Source organism: Triticum urartu, chromosome 1 (assembly GCF_003073215.2).
Source record: "Triticum urartu cultivar G1812 chromosome 1, Tu2.1, whole genome shotgun sequence".
NCBI classification, from domain to species: Eukaryota; Viridiplantae; Streptophyta; class Magnoliopsida; order Poales; family Poaceae; genus Triticum; species Triticum urartu.
The window spans coordinates 154,702,671-154,714,328 of record NC_053022.1 but is presented as its reverse complement, the minus strand read 5'-3'; the positions used below and the strand labels follow the sequence as shown (position 1 = coordinate 154,714,328).

The 11,658-nt window shown below is 46.8% G+C and overlaps 1 long non-coding RNA gene across 3 annotated transcripts; it reads left to right on the top strand.

Moving 5' to 3' along the window:
* The first annotated feature begins 398 nt into the window (after positions 1 to 398).
* Positions 399 to 3,920, top strand: LOC125552293. Of its 3 annotated transcripts, none has more exons than XR_007303505.1 (3): positions 399 to 633; positions 1,103 to 1,909; positions 2,515 to 3,920. It is a non-coding gene; the product is annotated as an uncharacterized LOC125552293 (long non-coding RNA). The 3 variants fall into 3 exon arrangements; XR_007303504.1 differs by having other exon boundaries at positions 1,103 to 2,413; XR_007303501.1 differs by having other exon boundaries at positions 1,103 to 3,920.
* The last annotated feature ends 7,738 nt before the right edge of the window (positions 3,921 to 11,658 follow it).

The window sequence follows — 11,658 nt, the reverse complement described above, 5'->3', positions numbered from 1 at the left end:
CGCACAAACTGAGGGGGATATCAAAGTATTCCTTTTGTATAGATTACCTTGTATAGGCATACTATCACGTGCCGATATGTATTGATTCGGTTTGGGATTCACTTGATCTTCCTTGATGGTCAAGACATGTAATCTATATACTCCCTCCTTTCATCTATATAGAGCCTAATGCGTTTTTCGAGGCTAACTTTGACCAAATGTTAGAGCAATAATATATGACATGCAACTTACACAAAGCACATCATCAAATTCGTATGTGAAACGGGCTTTCAATGATATAATTTTCACATTATGCATGTCATGTAGTATTAATTTTATCAATAGTCAAAGGCGATCTTGAAAAACGCATTAGGCTCTATATAAATGAAAGGAGGGAGTATGTAATATGAAGCCACCCCATGAGAGGTGCGCAATACACAGAAACATATCTGTTTTCTTGAAGGACCAGGGGAGGGCCAAGGGGCCAGCGGTGTGGGGTGGAGCAGCGAGGCCGGCGACCCAGGCGGCGGACGCCTCACGGGGTGGAGGAGAGACTGGCGACAAGGAAGGAGCAGAATCCTCATGGAGCGGCAGGGAAGGTGAAGTCCCGACGGCTGAAGATGGTGCGCACGGAGGAGCTCGGATGATGTCAAGGTGAGCTTCTCTCAATCCTTCTCCCCCTTCACGCCTCTTGCAAATTTTTCTTGTTTGAGATCATTTGAAGGTGAGTGTAGTCTTGTGAGCAATTGCCTGTGCTATTTTCTTCTTTCTTTACTTTCCCCCTTCCCTACAAGAAGATGCCGAGTCATGTAATATCTTCAAGGAAGAGAAAATCTGCATTTTGTTCATGTGAAAAGTTAGGGTGGGTTTGTGCTTTCAGAAATGAGGCGACCTTACATGTACACATATCAAAGATTTTTCTCTGTAAACGTATACTGGACCTGTGTGATTTGTATGACAGGGCTTAAATAAATCTGGTCCATTTATATTAAACCTTGCATTATGCAGTAGTAGAACTACTGCTCAATTTGGCGTGTGCCATTTTTGGTGCGTCAATTTCAGCTAGACTAAATCAACCACGCCGTCCTTCTTAGCTTGATTTTTTGTATGTTTGTGTGTGCAGGACGTTTAGCAGGACTGACTTAAGATCGAACCCCTGACAGAGTTTAAGCATGGTCCCGTATGCACTTCTTGACTTCTCTTGATTCCCGTTTTTGTTTCAGTTCATATCAAATCAATATTGTTTGCAACTTTGCATACAGGTTGGAGAGGTTATTTTTGGCGTGGAGGTCTTTTTCAGTTTTTCTAAAGTTACTATTTTTTTTCCAGTTCCCTAAGCTCTTTCGTCATGTTAAGTAAAGTCTTACCTACCACAAAATTGTATCATTCATCCCACACAATGGTTGGAATCCTAGTCGTTCAATTACAGTAGACCAACCATGTTTCACGTTTTGTATAGTCCAACCAATAATACAGATTCAGCCTGGTGATGATTTTCAATATATTGTGATAGTAGTTTCCTGCATTGATTAGTTATTGAGCCATCCTTCCGTTGTACTCGAAGTGTTGTAATAGTTAAATAGATGTATTTGTGCCATTTAGCTCATTGTAATGTAGGAGCTGATCAGGGTGGAAGAGTAATCTGTGTTGTGTAGACAACATCACTGTAATTTTCTCAGGCGAATAAAAGAATAGCTTGCGGTTCATGGAAAAGCCCCAATAAAATTCAGTTCAGTTCAGCTGTACATCTTTTGCTGACCCCTTTTCTTGGTGCTGATTGAGCTTTGTGTGTCAATATTTTTATTTGACTGCATTTTTTGCTTTAGTCCTTCCTCTTAGTGTATAATGATCCTGATTGTGTGAGTTTCTTTCCTGGCAGGGTAGTTATGCCTCAATCCATTCCATAACAAAATGCATATATGTCCTGAAGGTAGGATTTCACCTTCAGATTGTCATCAAGTTCGTCAAATTTATCGTTCCATGCTGGAACAGTGTACTTTCACGAGTATTTTTCTACTGAGTACATATAATACTTTCACACCTATGTTGTATTATATTCCAACTTTCCAAGTACCTTGTGCTTTTGTTCTTGGATTCTTTCTAAATGCTCCACAAGTCCTGCACTAATTTTCTCAACAAAATAATTAAGTGAAACATGGCTCTGAGCTATTGTCATATGGTACCTGTATGGGCTCTAGTTGAGTTTGGCGGTCATATTTTCTTTAACTGTTGGTAAAAGTCTTAAGTTGTGCTACTTTAGAACTTTCTGAAATACAAACAGTAGCCATAGTTCCATATGCATTTCTTTGATTGTAATTTCTTGTTGGTACCTTACCAAGCAAACTGGTCCGTTTCTATCTTACCTGTTGTCATCAAACTGGTGCCACAAATCCAATGGATTTTGTTTCTGTTAAATCATATTACGTCCAGAAATGTGAGCTTATATCCGCTGCATCTTTAGGGAAGCCATTTTTTACGCTGCAAATAATGTGTGTGCTTATCCCATTAACTTGAGTGTGTTATTACAAGTTGCAGGAGCATGAATGGTCCACATCTCAGCTGGCTGTTGTTTCTGTAAGAAATTACTTTCTTCATTACGCATTGCTCGTGATTATTCTGTCTTGAATAAACATATGGTGTGGCACTTTTCGTATAATGATTTTATATCTTTCTGGTCCCAAATCATGCCGTTGATTTACTTTCGTTTTATTTTATTACTTTTGATCATTTTGGCTCTGAAAAGCAATAGTACAGTATATCCATGGAGTATAATAGAGTTGTTTGTTTGTTTGTTCTATCAAGCCAGTTTTATTCTATTTGCATGAGCATATACCAAACTTTTTTCATGCTCGCTCATGAACAAGATGAGGGCACTGGTTATGTATTTCCAAACAAGGTTTTGATTGAGATAGGTATTACTGATTTCTTTGGATTGCTATGCTCCAAAACTTGATGTATTGTCTAGGCTAACTCTCTTTTTTTAATTCAAAAACAAAGAAGATTCCTACAACTACTGCAGATTTGCAAAGAATCATGAAATCAGAATATCCATGTATCAAAAGCAAAAAAGATGCCTACAACTACTATACAGGAATGATGTTCTATATTGCTGCCACACGGGAATATATATCGTAGTGCTCTCAATATAAATTAAAATGTTACTAGGGTTCTTGGTTAATGCATTGTTTTTTTCCTTTCCCATCCAGAATGATATTTGATTGAAGATATGGAATTAGTATGAGATCACTTTAGGGGGTTTAAACACTTGGATAAGATTAAACACATGTTGTACCGAATGATAATGGTACACCATTTGGCGATGGGTTCTCTAAAAAACTTAAAATTCCACTAGATATTATTTAGATATAATGGAAAAGGGATCAGAAATGCGGTTTGTATGACTGAAAACATCCTTAACATATGGTTGTTCATTATACTCTGTGGTAGTGAGATCGGTTAGTAATGTTACACATAATATATATTTTCCAGTTGTGTCCCTCACTCTCTTAAGCACGTTTCTGTTGTATACTGGTTAGTTGTCACAATGCATGTATTTGAGGATGTCGTCGGGTCTCCATTGTTGTACATTTGTCTTGCCACTTTGTTGTTCAAATTATTTTTTAGGAAACTATTTCAACTCTTCTGAAGGCCATTTGTTCTTAATGTTTTTCTTTATAAGTATCTCCATAATGGCACTTTCCACCTGGAAAAAGCATCAAGGTCAGCGATCCAGTTTTTGTTCTATAGGCATCTCTTCTTTGAATGAGGCATGGTAGCAGATGATGTATCTGTTTTATGTGTGTTAGAAGAGGCATCCGGTTGCTTGACTTTGTACGCACATTCTGATTCTTTAATCTTAGTTGTACAACCTATATCTATCCAATTTATTCTTTGTATACCAACTCAAAGCTGTGAATTGATGACCACACCTGCTAAGACAATCTTGAAATATTTTTTTGGGTCTCAATTTCTGTACCGAACTTTAGGGAATCGCCTACTGCTCAAAGACTTGCCTAGGCTATGTATGTCAAACATAATGATGCTCTAAATCATCCTGACAGGAAAAAAAATCTCAAGTTATTGCTATAACCTAATTTTATCAACAAAGACTTAATTTTTTAAAACACACCATGTTTGTTGCAATGGATCAAGAGGTACACATGCCCTGAAATATGAAGTTATTAACAAATGCAATTTTTTTGAAAGCACGCTCATGGTTTAAATGGGCATCTGTGCCATTGGGTGCAACGGGTCATCTTTTTTCCGAACACACACACACACACACACACCCACACACACACCCACACACACACATACACAATAATTTGATGCAAGCAATACCTCGAAAAAATATAAAGGCCTTCTTAACTGGTATGCATATTTTTTTGTATACATGGGATCTAAATTCTTAATGTGTGTGGTTGCTCAAACGGAAGATTACTGAAAATACACATATTTTCAGTGCAACATGGTTTTCATTGAAATTTTATGCTGCCAAATTTAAATGTATGTGTACATCTTATTGTACACAGCAAGAAACCAATCTTCTTCTTTTTTATTAAAGGGTGATAAATTTGTTAACGTATGTGCTTGCCCACAACTAAGCCAACTAAACCATGGATTTTATTTTCAATCTGGACATGGATTCAGCAGGTCTCTGCGCCATTTGGCGCAACGAGTCCACTAGTTAAACATAAACCTAAACTATTTAATCTTAATAACCTAAACTAATTAAACTAAATAACCTAAACTAACTAAACTGAAAAGACTTGAACTAAAAAACCTAAACTAAACAAAAAAGAAAAAAAAAGAAAAAAAAGAAAAGAAAACAAGACAGGTGGTGGCAGGGGCTCACCGTGGGGGCGGCGACGGGTCGGGGAGGGGGCGGCGATGAGGCGGCGGCGAGGCGGGGTAGCGATGGGGCGGGAGGGCACGGGGCGAGGAGGGGGCGGCAACGAGGCAGGGAAGGGGGCGGCGACGGGCGGCGCTCCTCTCAGGGGGGAAGGGGGGTCGACCCGCGGCTGTGGCGGGGAGGCGGCAGCGGGGAAGCTCGGGAGGGAGGTGGGGAGGCAGGGAGGGGCGGGGAGGGGGCGGCGACGGCCGATGCTCCTCGGGAGGGAAGGGGGGTCGACCCGCAACTGCGGCGGGGAGGCTCAGGAGCGGGGTGGGGCGGCGACGGCGTGGGGAGGGTGCAGCATCGATAGCGCGGGGTGGCACGAGGGAGGAAGAAAGAGGAGAGGAGACAGATAGATAGAGGGTGATGGCGGGGGCGCGACCGTTGATGAAGCTATGTACCTAGGGTAGGGTCATGGACCTGTCCAGTATACCCTCCCTCAGGACATCTTTACAAAGAATTAGAAACAGTCGAAGAGAAATCATCATCCACTCGACCGTAGAGATGCGCTCACTCGACCACCTTGAAGACACTCGACCATCAGAAGATGAGGAACCCTCCACTCTGCAACGATTAAGACTTAAACCATAGCATTATGAGCATTTGTGACATTTACTGTAGACGTTACCTGTAACGCCTTTCCTTTATGAGCATTGAACTCTGTGTAACAGAGGGGAGCTGGGGTCCTGGCGCACTCTATATAAGCCACCTCCCTCCTCTGGGACAAGGGTTCGCACTTTTGTAAACACAGACACATATAATCCAGTCGACCGCCTCAGGGCACCGAGATGTAGGGCTGTTACTTCCTTCGAGAAGGCCTGAACTCGTAAAACTCGTGTGTACAACTACTCCATAGCTAGGATCTTGCCTCCTCATACCTACCTCCCATTCTACTGTCAGTCTTAGATCCACGACAGTTGGCGCCTACCGTGGGGCAGGTGTCTTAGCGACTTATTGGAGAAGTTGCAATTTTTCCGATCCCCATCATCATGGTTCCAGGCGGAGGTTTGGCTGAGGGCCGCGAGATCTGTCTCGGCGCGCTCGTGTTTGTCGCCGACGACTCCGCTTGGCTTCAGGAGGCACCACTCGATGTCGATGCGCTCCCCGCCCGCGGGGCGACGCACTTTCATGCGTGCGTCCGCGACGTCCTCCTGCGGCAACCATCGACCCAGTACCAGTCGACTCCTACGGCTTTCCCCCTCCCTGCGACCCGCCGGAACAAGCGCACCGGCCGGTCGAGGGTTCAACGGTGGGTGGAGCATGCGGTGGCCCGCCAGTCGGCCACCCCTCAAGTCGCGGTGCTCGAGCCCGACGAGTCTTTCTACGGCCTGTTCGATCTATCGACTAGCTCCGTAGAGACTGCATCCGAGTGATCACACAGACCCAGCGCCCCAAATCCGGAGGGTTTTAGTCCGTAGGCAAGCACCGCCCCAAATCCCGCCTCGACAGAAATAGCGATCACACAGACCCAGCGCTGGAGCAGGGAGAACCGCTGCCGGACAACGGCAATCCGGATAATCAAACCGAACAAACAAATTCTATCAAGGATAATGGTCCGGACGACATAACGCCGGACAGGCACCCGGAGCAGCAGAATGCCCGTAAAAGGCTTGTCGCCACCGCGAGGAGTCTTAAAAAGCAGAAGCAAAGGCTCAAGGCCGCGCAAGACACACTCCAAATCAGATGGAGTAAAATACTCAACACTGCAGCAAGGTACGGCGACAATCGCCCCTCCAAGAGCTACCCAAAGCGGAAGCTGCTACCCGAATTCGATGAGGAGGCCTCAGACCCCCCACAACCAAATATCAAAGCAGCCACCTGGTCGGATAGACGACCCCTCTACCAACACAGAGCGGCATACAACGCCGCTCACAATACAATACGTGACCCATGCGAGGGCTCGCACCCAAAGGACGGCGCAACAAGATCCATCTATGGACCACGCAAGCGCGCCCCAGCATACAATGCAACACAACAAACATCCGAACAACGCGGTACACCCAGCTACAAGGGTGCCGCACACCCCCTATGTTTCACCGATGAGGTGCTGGACCATGAATTTTCAGAAGGATTCAAGCCCGTAAACATAGAGGCATACGACGGAACAACAGACTCTGGGGTTGGATTGAGCACTACATCCTTCACATCCATATGGCTCGAGGAGATGATCTCCACGCCATCAAGTACTTACCCCTCAAGCTCAAAGGGCCAGCTCGTCACTGGCTCAAAGGCCTCCCCGAAAGCTCCATTGGAAGTTGGGAAGAGCTCAAAGACGCCTTTCGGGCAAATTTTCAAGGGACTTATGTCCGACCTCCGGATGCGGACGATTTGAGTCATATAACTCAACAGCCCGGAGAGTCAGCCCGAAAGCTTTGGAACAGGTTTCTTACTAAAAAGAACCAGATTGTCGACTGTCCAGACGCCGAAGCCTTGGCAGCTTTCAAGCATAGCGTCCGTGACGAATGGCTCGCCAGACACCTCGGCCAAAATAAGCCGAGAACGAGGGCCGCATTAACAAACCTCATGACCCGCTTTTGCGTGGGTGAGGACAGCTGGCTAGCCAGATGCAGCACCAGCGACCCCAGTACATCTGAAGTTAGAGATGGAAACGGGAAATCACGGCGCAACAGCAATAACAAACGCCGGAATAAAGAAGACAACACGAAGGGCACGACAGTAAATGCCCGATTCAAAAGCTCTCGGCCAGGTCAAAAGCCGCCCCCTAAAGGCACCAGGGATGAACTGTCCAGCCTCAACAAAATTCTGGACCAAGTATGTCAGATCCATAGTACCCCTGGTAAACCTGCTAATCATACCCACAAATAATGTTGGGTCTTCAAGCAGTACGGCAAGCTCAACGCCATACACAAGGGGGAGGATACACCAAGTGAAGACGAGGACGAGCCCCCCAAGCAAGACACGGGGGAACAAAAGAAATTTCCACCAGAAGTCAAAACAGTAAACGTGTTACACGTGATCAATGTAAAAAACAACGCGACACCCCTAGGAAAATATACCCAAGTGCCTGTCACCGCGAAGTCCTGCCACTGGTCGTCTCAACCGATCACTTTCGACCATCGCGATTACTCAGCAAGTATCCGACACGCAGGATGGGCTGCCCTGGTATTAGACCCAGTAATTGGCGGATATCACTTCACACGAGTCTTGATGGACGGCGGCAGTAGCCTAAACCTAATATATCAGGATACAATCCGCGGGATGGGGTTAGACCCAACACAAATTCGCCATAGCAATACTACCTTTAAAGGAGTAACGCCAGGCCCAGGGGCTCGTTGTACGGGCTCCCTCCTACTAAAAGTTATATTCGGCTCCCTCGATAACTTCCGTCGCGAGCATTTAACTTTCCACATCGCTCCGTTTCAATGCGGCTATCAAGCACTGCTTGGACGAGAAGCTTTCGCTCGCTTTAATGCAATACCACACTACGCCTCCCTCACACTCAAGATGCTCGGTCCACGTGGCATCATTATAGTGCACGGAAATATCAAGCGATCTCTGTGTGCCGAAGAGAGTGAGGCTGCCTTGGCAGCCACACACTAAAGGCGCCCGGACCAGCGAAAGCATCCAATAGGTCGTCAAGACCTCAGACACAACTAATCGAGTCCGGCGCCGCTACTTATACCGAATAAACGGTCACACCCCTATTTGTCAATACAAGGGGCTCAACACGCGCAGACAAGTGGCAATTTCTTCTCACCTTGAATTATACATGGTTTCTTTAACAAACTATCTTTTTGCAAGACAACTTTTTTCACCTAAATTCCTCTCTTTTACAGACGATCATCATGCTACACCCGTCCAGGATACAGCACAACGGAGACACAGGCGCAGACGTGCAGCAGGGACCCGCTCCAAGGATTCTTTTTAGATTAAGACCCTGTGTAAACCTTTTTTACTGTCTCTTGTTGATACATATCCACCGTTGAGAAGGATGCTGACGTCTTGGCATGTGGCCACGCCAGAACAATGCACGTACCTGGACACAAGGGGCTTCTTACAAAGGCCATTATTTAGGCCCGGTTTATACCACAAAGACCGAATACCTTAGGGAGTGTTCGGCGTCGCGAGTTTGGCCCTATATGCATCAGCTCCGAATCATTGTCTTTGGTCAAATGTTGGGTTTGCCCGGCTCCTGTGTTTTGGTGCCTTACGTTCCGCTTTACCGGCTAAGGTAGCACCAGGAGAACTACTGCGATTGTGCCCTGGTTCATCCGGAGGAGCACCTCAGTAGAGAAAGCCGAAAACTGACTGTCATGATATAGCGTGAGACTGGTCAACCACTCGATGACCTGTGGGAATGTTAGAATTCCTCCGCCTTAACGAAGGATTGTTTTCCGACCAGGCATGTACGCACCCCGAGATCGGGAGAGTGCGGAGCCACCAGGGGCTATCTAGTAGCCCCACTGTCAAACTCCTATGGCTAAGTGAAAGTGCTAAAGCATTATAGTCCGGTTGCCTCGCTCGCTCCGCTATCACCTCCTTAATAGGACCAAGACGTTGGGTTAAGTGTGAACGCGTGTTTTTGCGAGCACCTCCGCATTATATGCGTGAGGGTTGAAGCCGACGGCTGCAATCTTTCAGGTTATACACGTGTATACATAAACGGCCGCCCAGGAGGCATCATATTACTTTTAGGAAAAAGTATAAAAATAGCCTTATAAAAATTTATAAAAGCATTTCGCTTACAATGAGATTACATATCACTCAAACATATTATTTTTTGAGCACTGGGTCTCTATCAAACAAGCACCCTCAAGAACTTCTTCAAAGTAGTGCTCAGCAGCCCTTCGACCTATGGCCGAATCCCGCGCTGCAACAGTGGTAGCATCCATCTCCGTCCAGTATGCTTTAACACGGGCAAATGCCATCCGTGCGCCCTCTATGCACGCCAACCTCTTCATCGCATTAATGCGCGGCACCACGTCAAGGAACTGCTGCACCAAGCTGAAATAGCTATTCGGTTTTGAGCTTTCCGGCCATAGCTGATCCACAACAGACCTCATGGAAAGTCCGGACAACCTATTTAGTTCGGCCCATTCGGCTAATTGGTCAGTCAATGAAAGCGGGCGCTCGGGAGAATGGAATTATCTCCAAAACAGCTGGTCTACTTCACAATCTGTCTGACCCTGGAAATACTTGGCCGCATCGGCAGCGCTCGCCGCCAAATCCATATATACATCCTCCGAACTCCACAGCCGATCCAGAGGGGCATACCGTGGATCTCCGAACTTCCTCCGCAACATAAAGGATTTCCCAGCTACAATATCCCCGGCTTCCCACAGCTCCTCCTTCTTTGCCCACATAGCAGAGCGGAGGTCCTTTTTCGTCGCAACAGCCTTCTCAAGGTCCAATGCCTTCGCTTGGTTTTCCTTTTCAAGAACCCGGCAACGGTCGGCGGCGGCTTTTAATTCTATGGCATCTTGGCCATCTTGTCTCGGCTCTCGCCATGCGCGGCCTTCTCGGCTTGCAACTCTTCGGCCGCCTTCAAAGCAGCCGCATTACCCAACCTCGCTTGTTCCTTGGCTCGGGCAAGTTCTGCCCGCAAGGCTTCAACAGTGGCAGCTCCATCTGCAGTCACAACATATTAAAGATACTGGCATCATGATGCTCTTCCTATGTGGCCTTTACCAGATAATGACACTTACCATGTGCCTCGTCAAGCCTTTTGTTAACAAGCTCGATGTCGGCGTCTGCCGCATCCAACTGCCGTTCTAAATGGGCAAATTCGCTAGTCTGGCTAGCCACCGGAGCTTCCATCACCTGCACATAGAGGCAGTATGGTTATTACCTGGGAATACGATCCTCTGTTCACCGTCGTTTCCGACGACAACCAGAGTCTCAGGGGCTACTATCTACACAGGGCACATCAGCATGTGCAGGACTATCATACATTCTTTTACGTACCTCAAAGCCTGTCAGTAGACTCATAAAAGCTTCATGAAATCCGCTTTCGGCGGACGATATTCTCTCCATCACCGTATTCATCAGCACACGGTGTTCATCTGAGATGGCCGCTCGCCCCACCAACTCCCTCAGAACATCCGATCGCACACTATACGGTGCCGGACTCTTTTGTCTGCTCTCTTCGGGAGCAGGACACTGGGAGCTTCGGGGGTCAATGGGATTATCTTCCGGTCTCACCAGACTCGGAGAGGCCCTCCGCGACGACACTTCAGGGTCGCCCGCTTCTGGAGCGGAGGAGTCCGGAGGAGGCGTTTCGCTCTCCATCATCTCTGGAAGAAGATCCCCCGAAGACGAGCTCATTTGCGAGGGGCTAAGGCCCGAACTGCAAAAATATATGCGGTGGTTATTTTCTCAGAAGTAAAAGATGGCATATCTGTACTATTAAAGTATTTCGGGTCACTTACGACTCGCGGGAGAATTGATCCCCCCGCGGACTTTGTGCGGCAACAGCGCCCCCAAGGTAGGACCCTCTGTGGGAGACTTCTTCTCCCGTTTGGAAGCTTCGGCTTCCGAATCCCCGGGCGCAGTCCTTTTCCTCTTCTGGCCGTCTTCCTTCATGTAGACGCTCGCTCCCTCGGCTAGAATGGGCAGCGTTGGGGGCCCGCGTCCGCCCGCATTATCCTCCACAGTATCTTCCTTCAAGGGCTCCAGGCAAGGTGTGGTCTGGAGCATCTTTTCCAATATCGGATTTTCCAAACCCTCAGGGAGGGGGGCCGAACACCAAATCAACTTCGCCTTTGTTAGCCAGTCCTGGTCAAAAAGCGAACTCTCAGAAATAACTTCGTAACAAAGGAGAGATA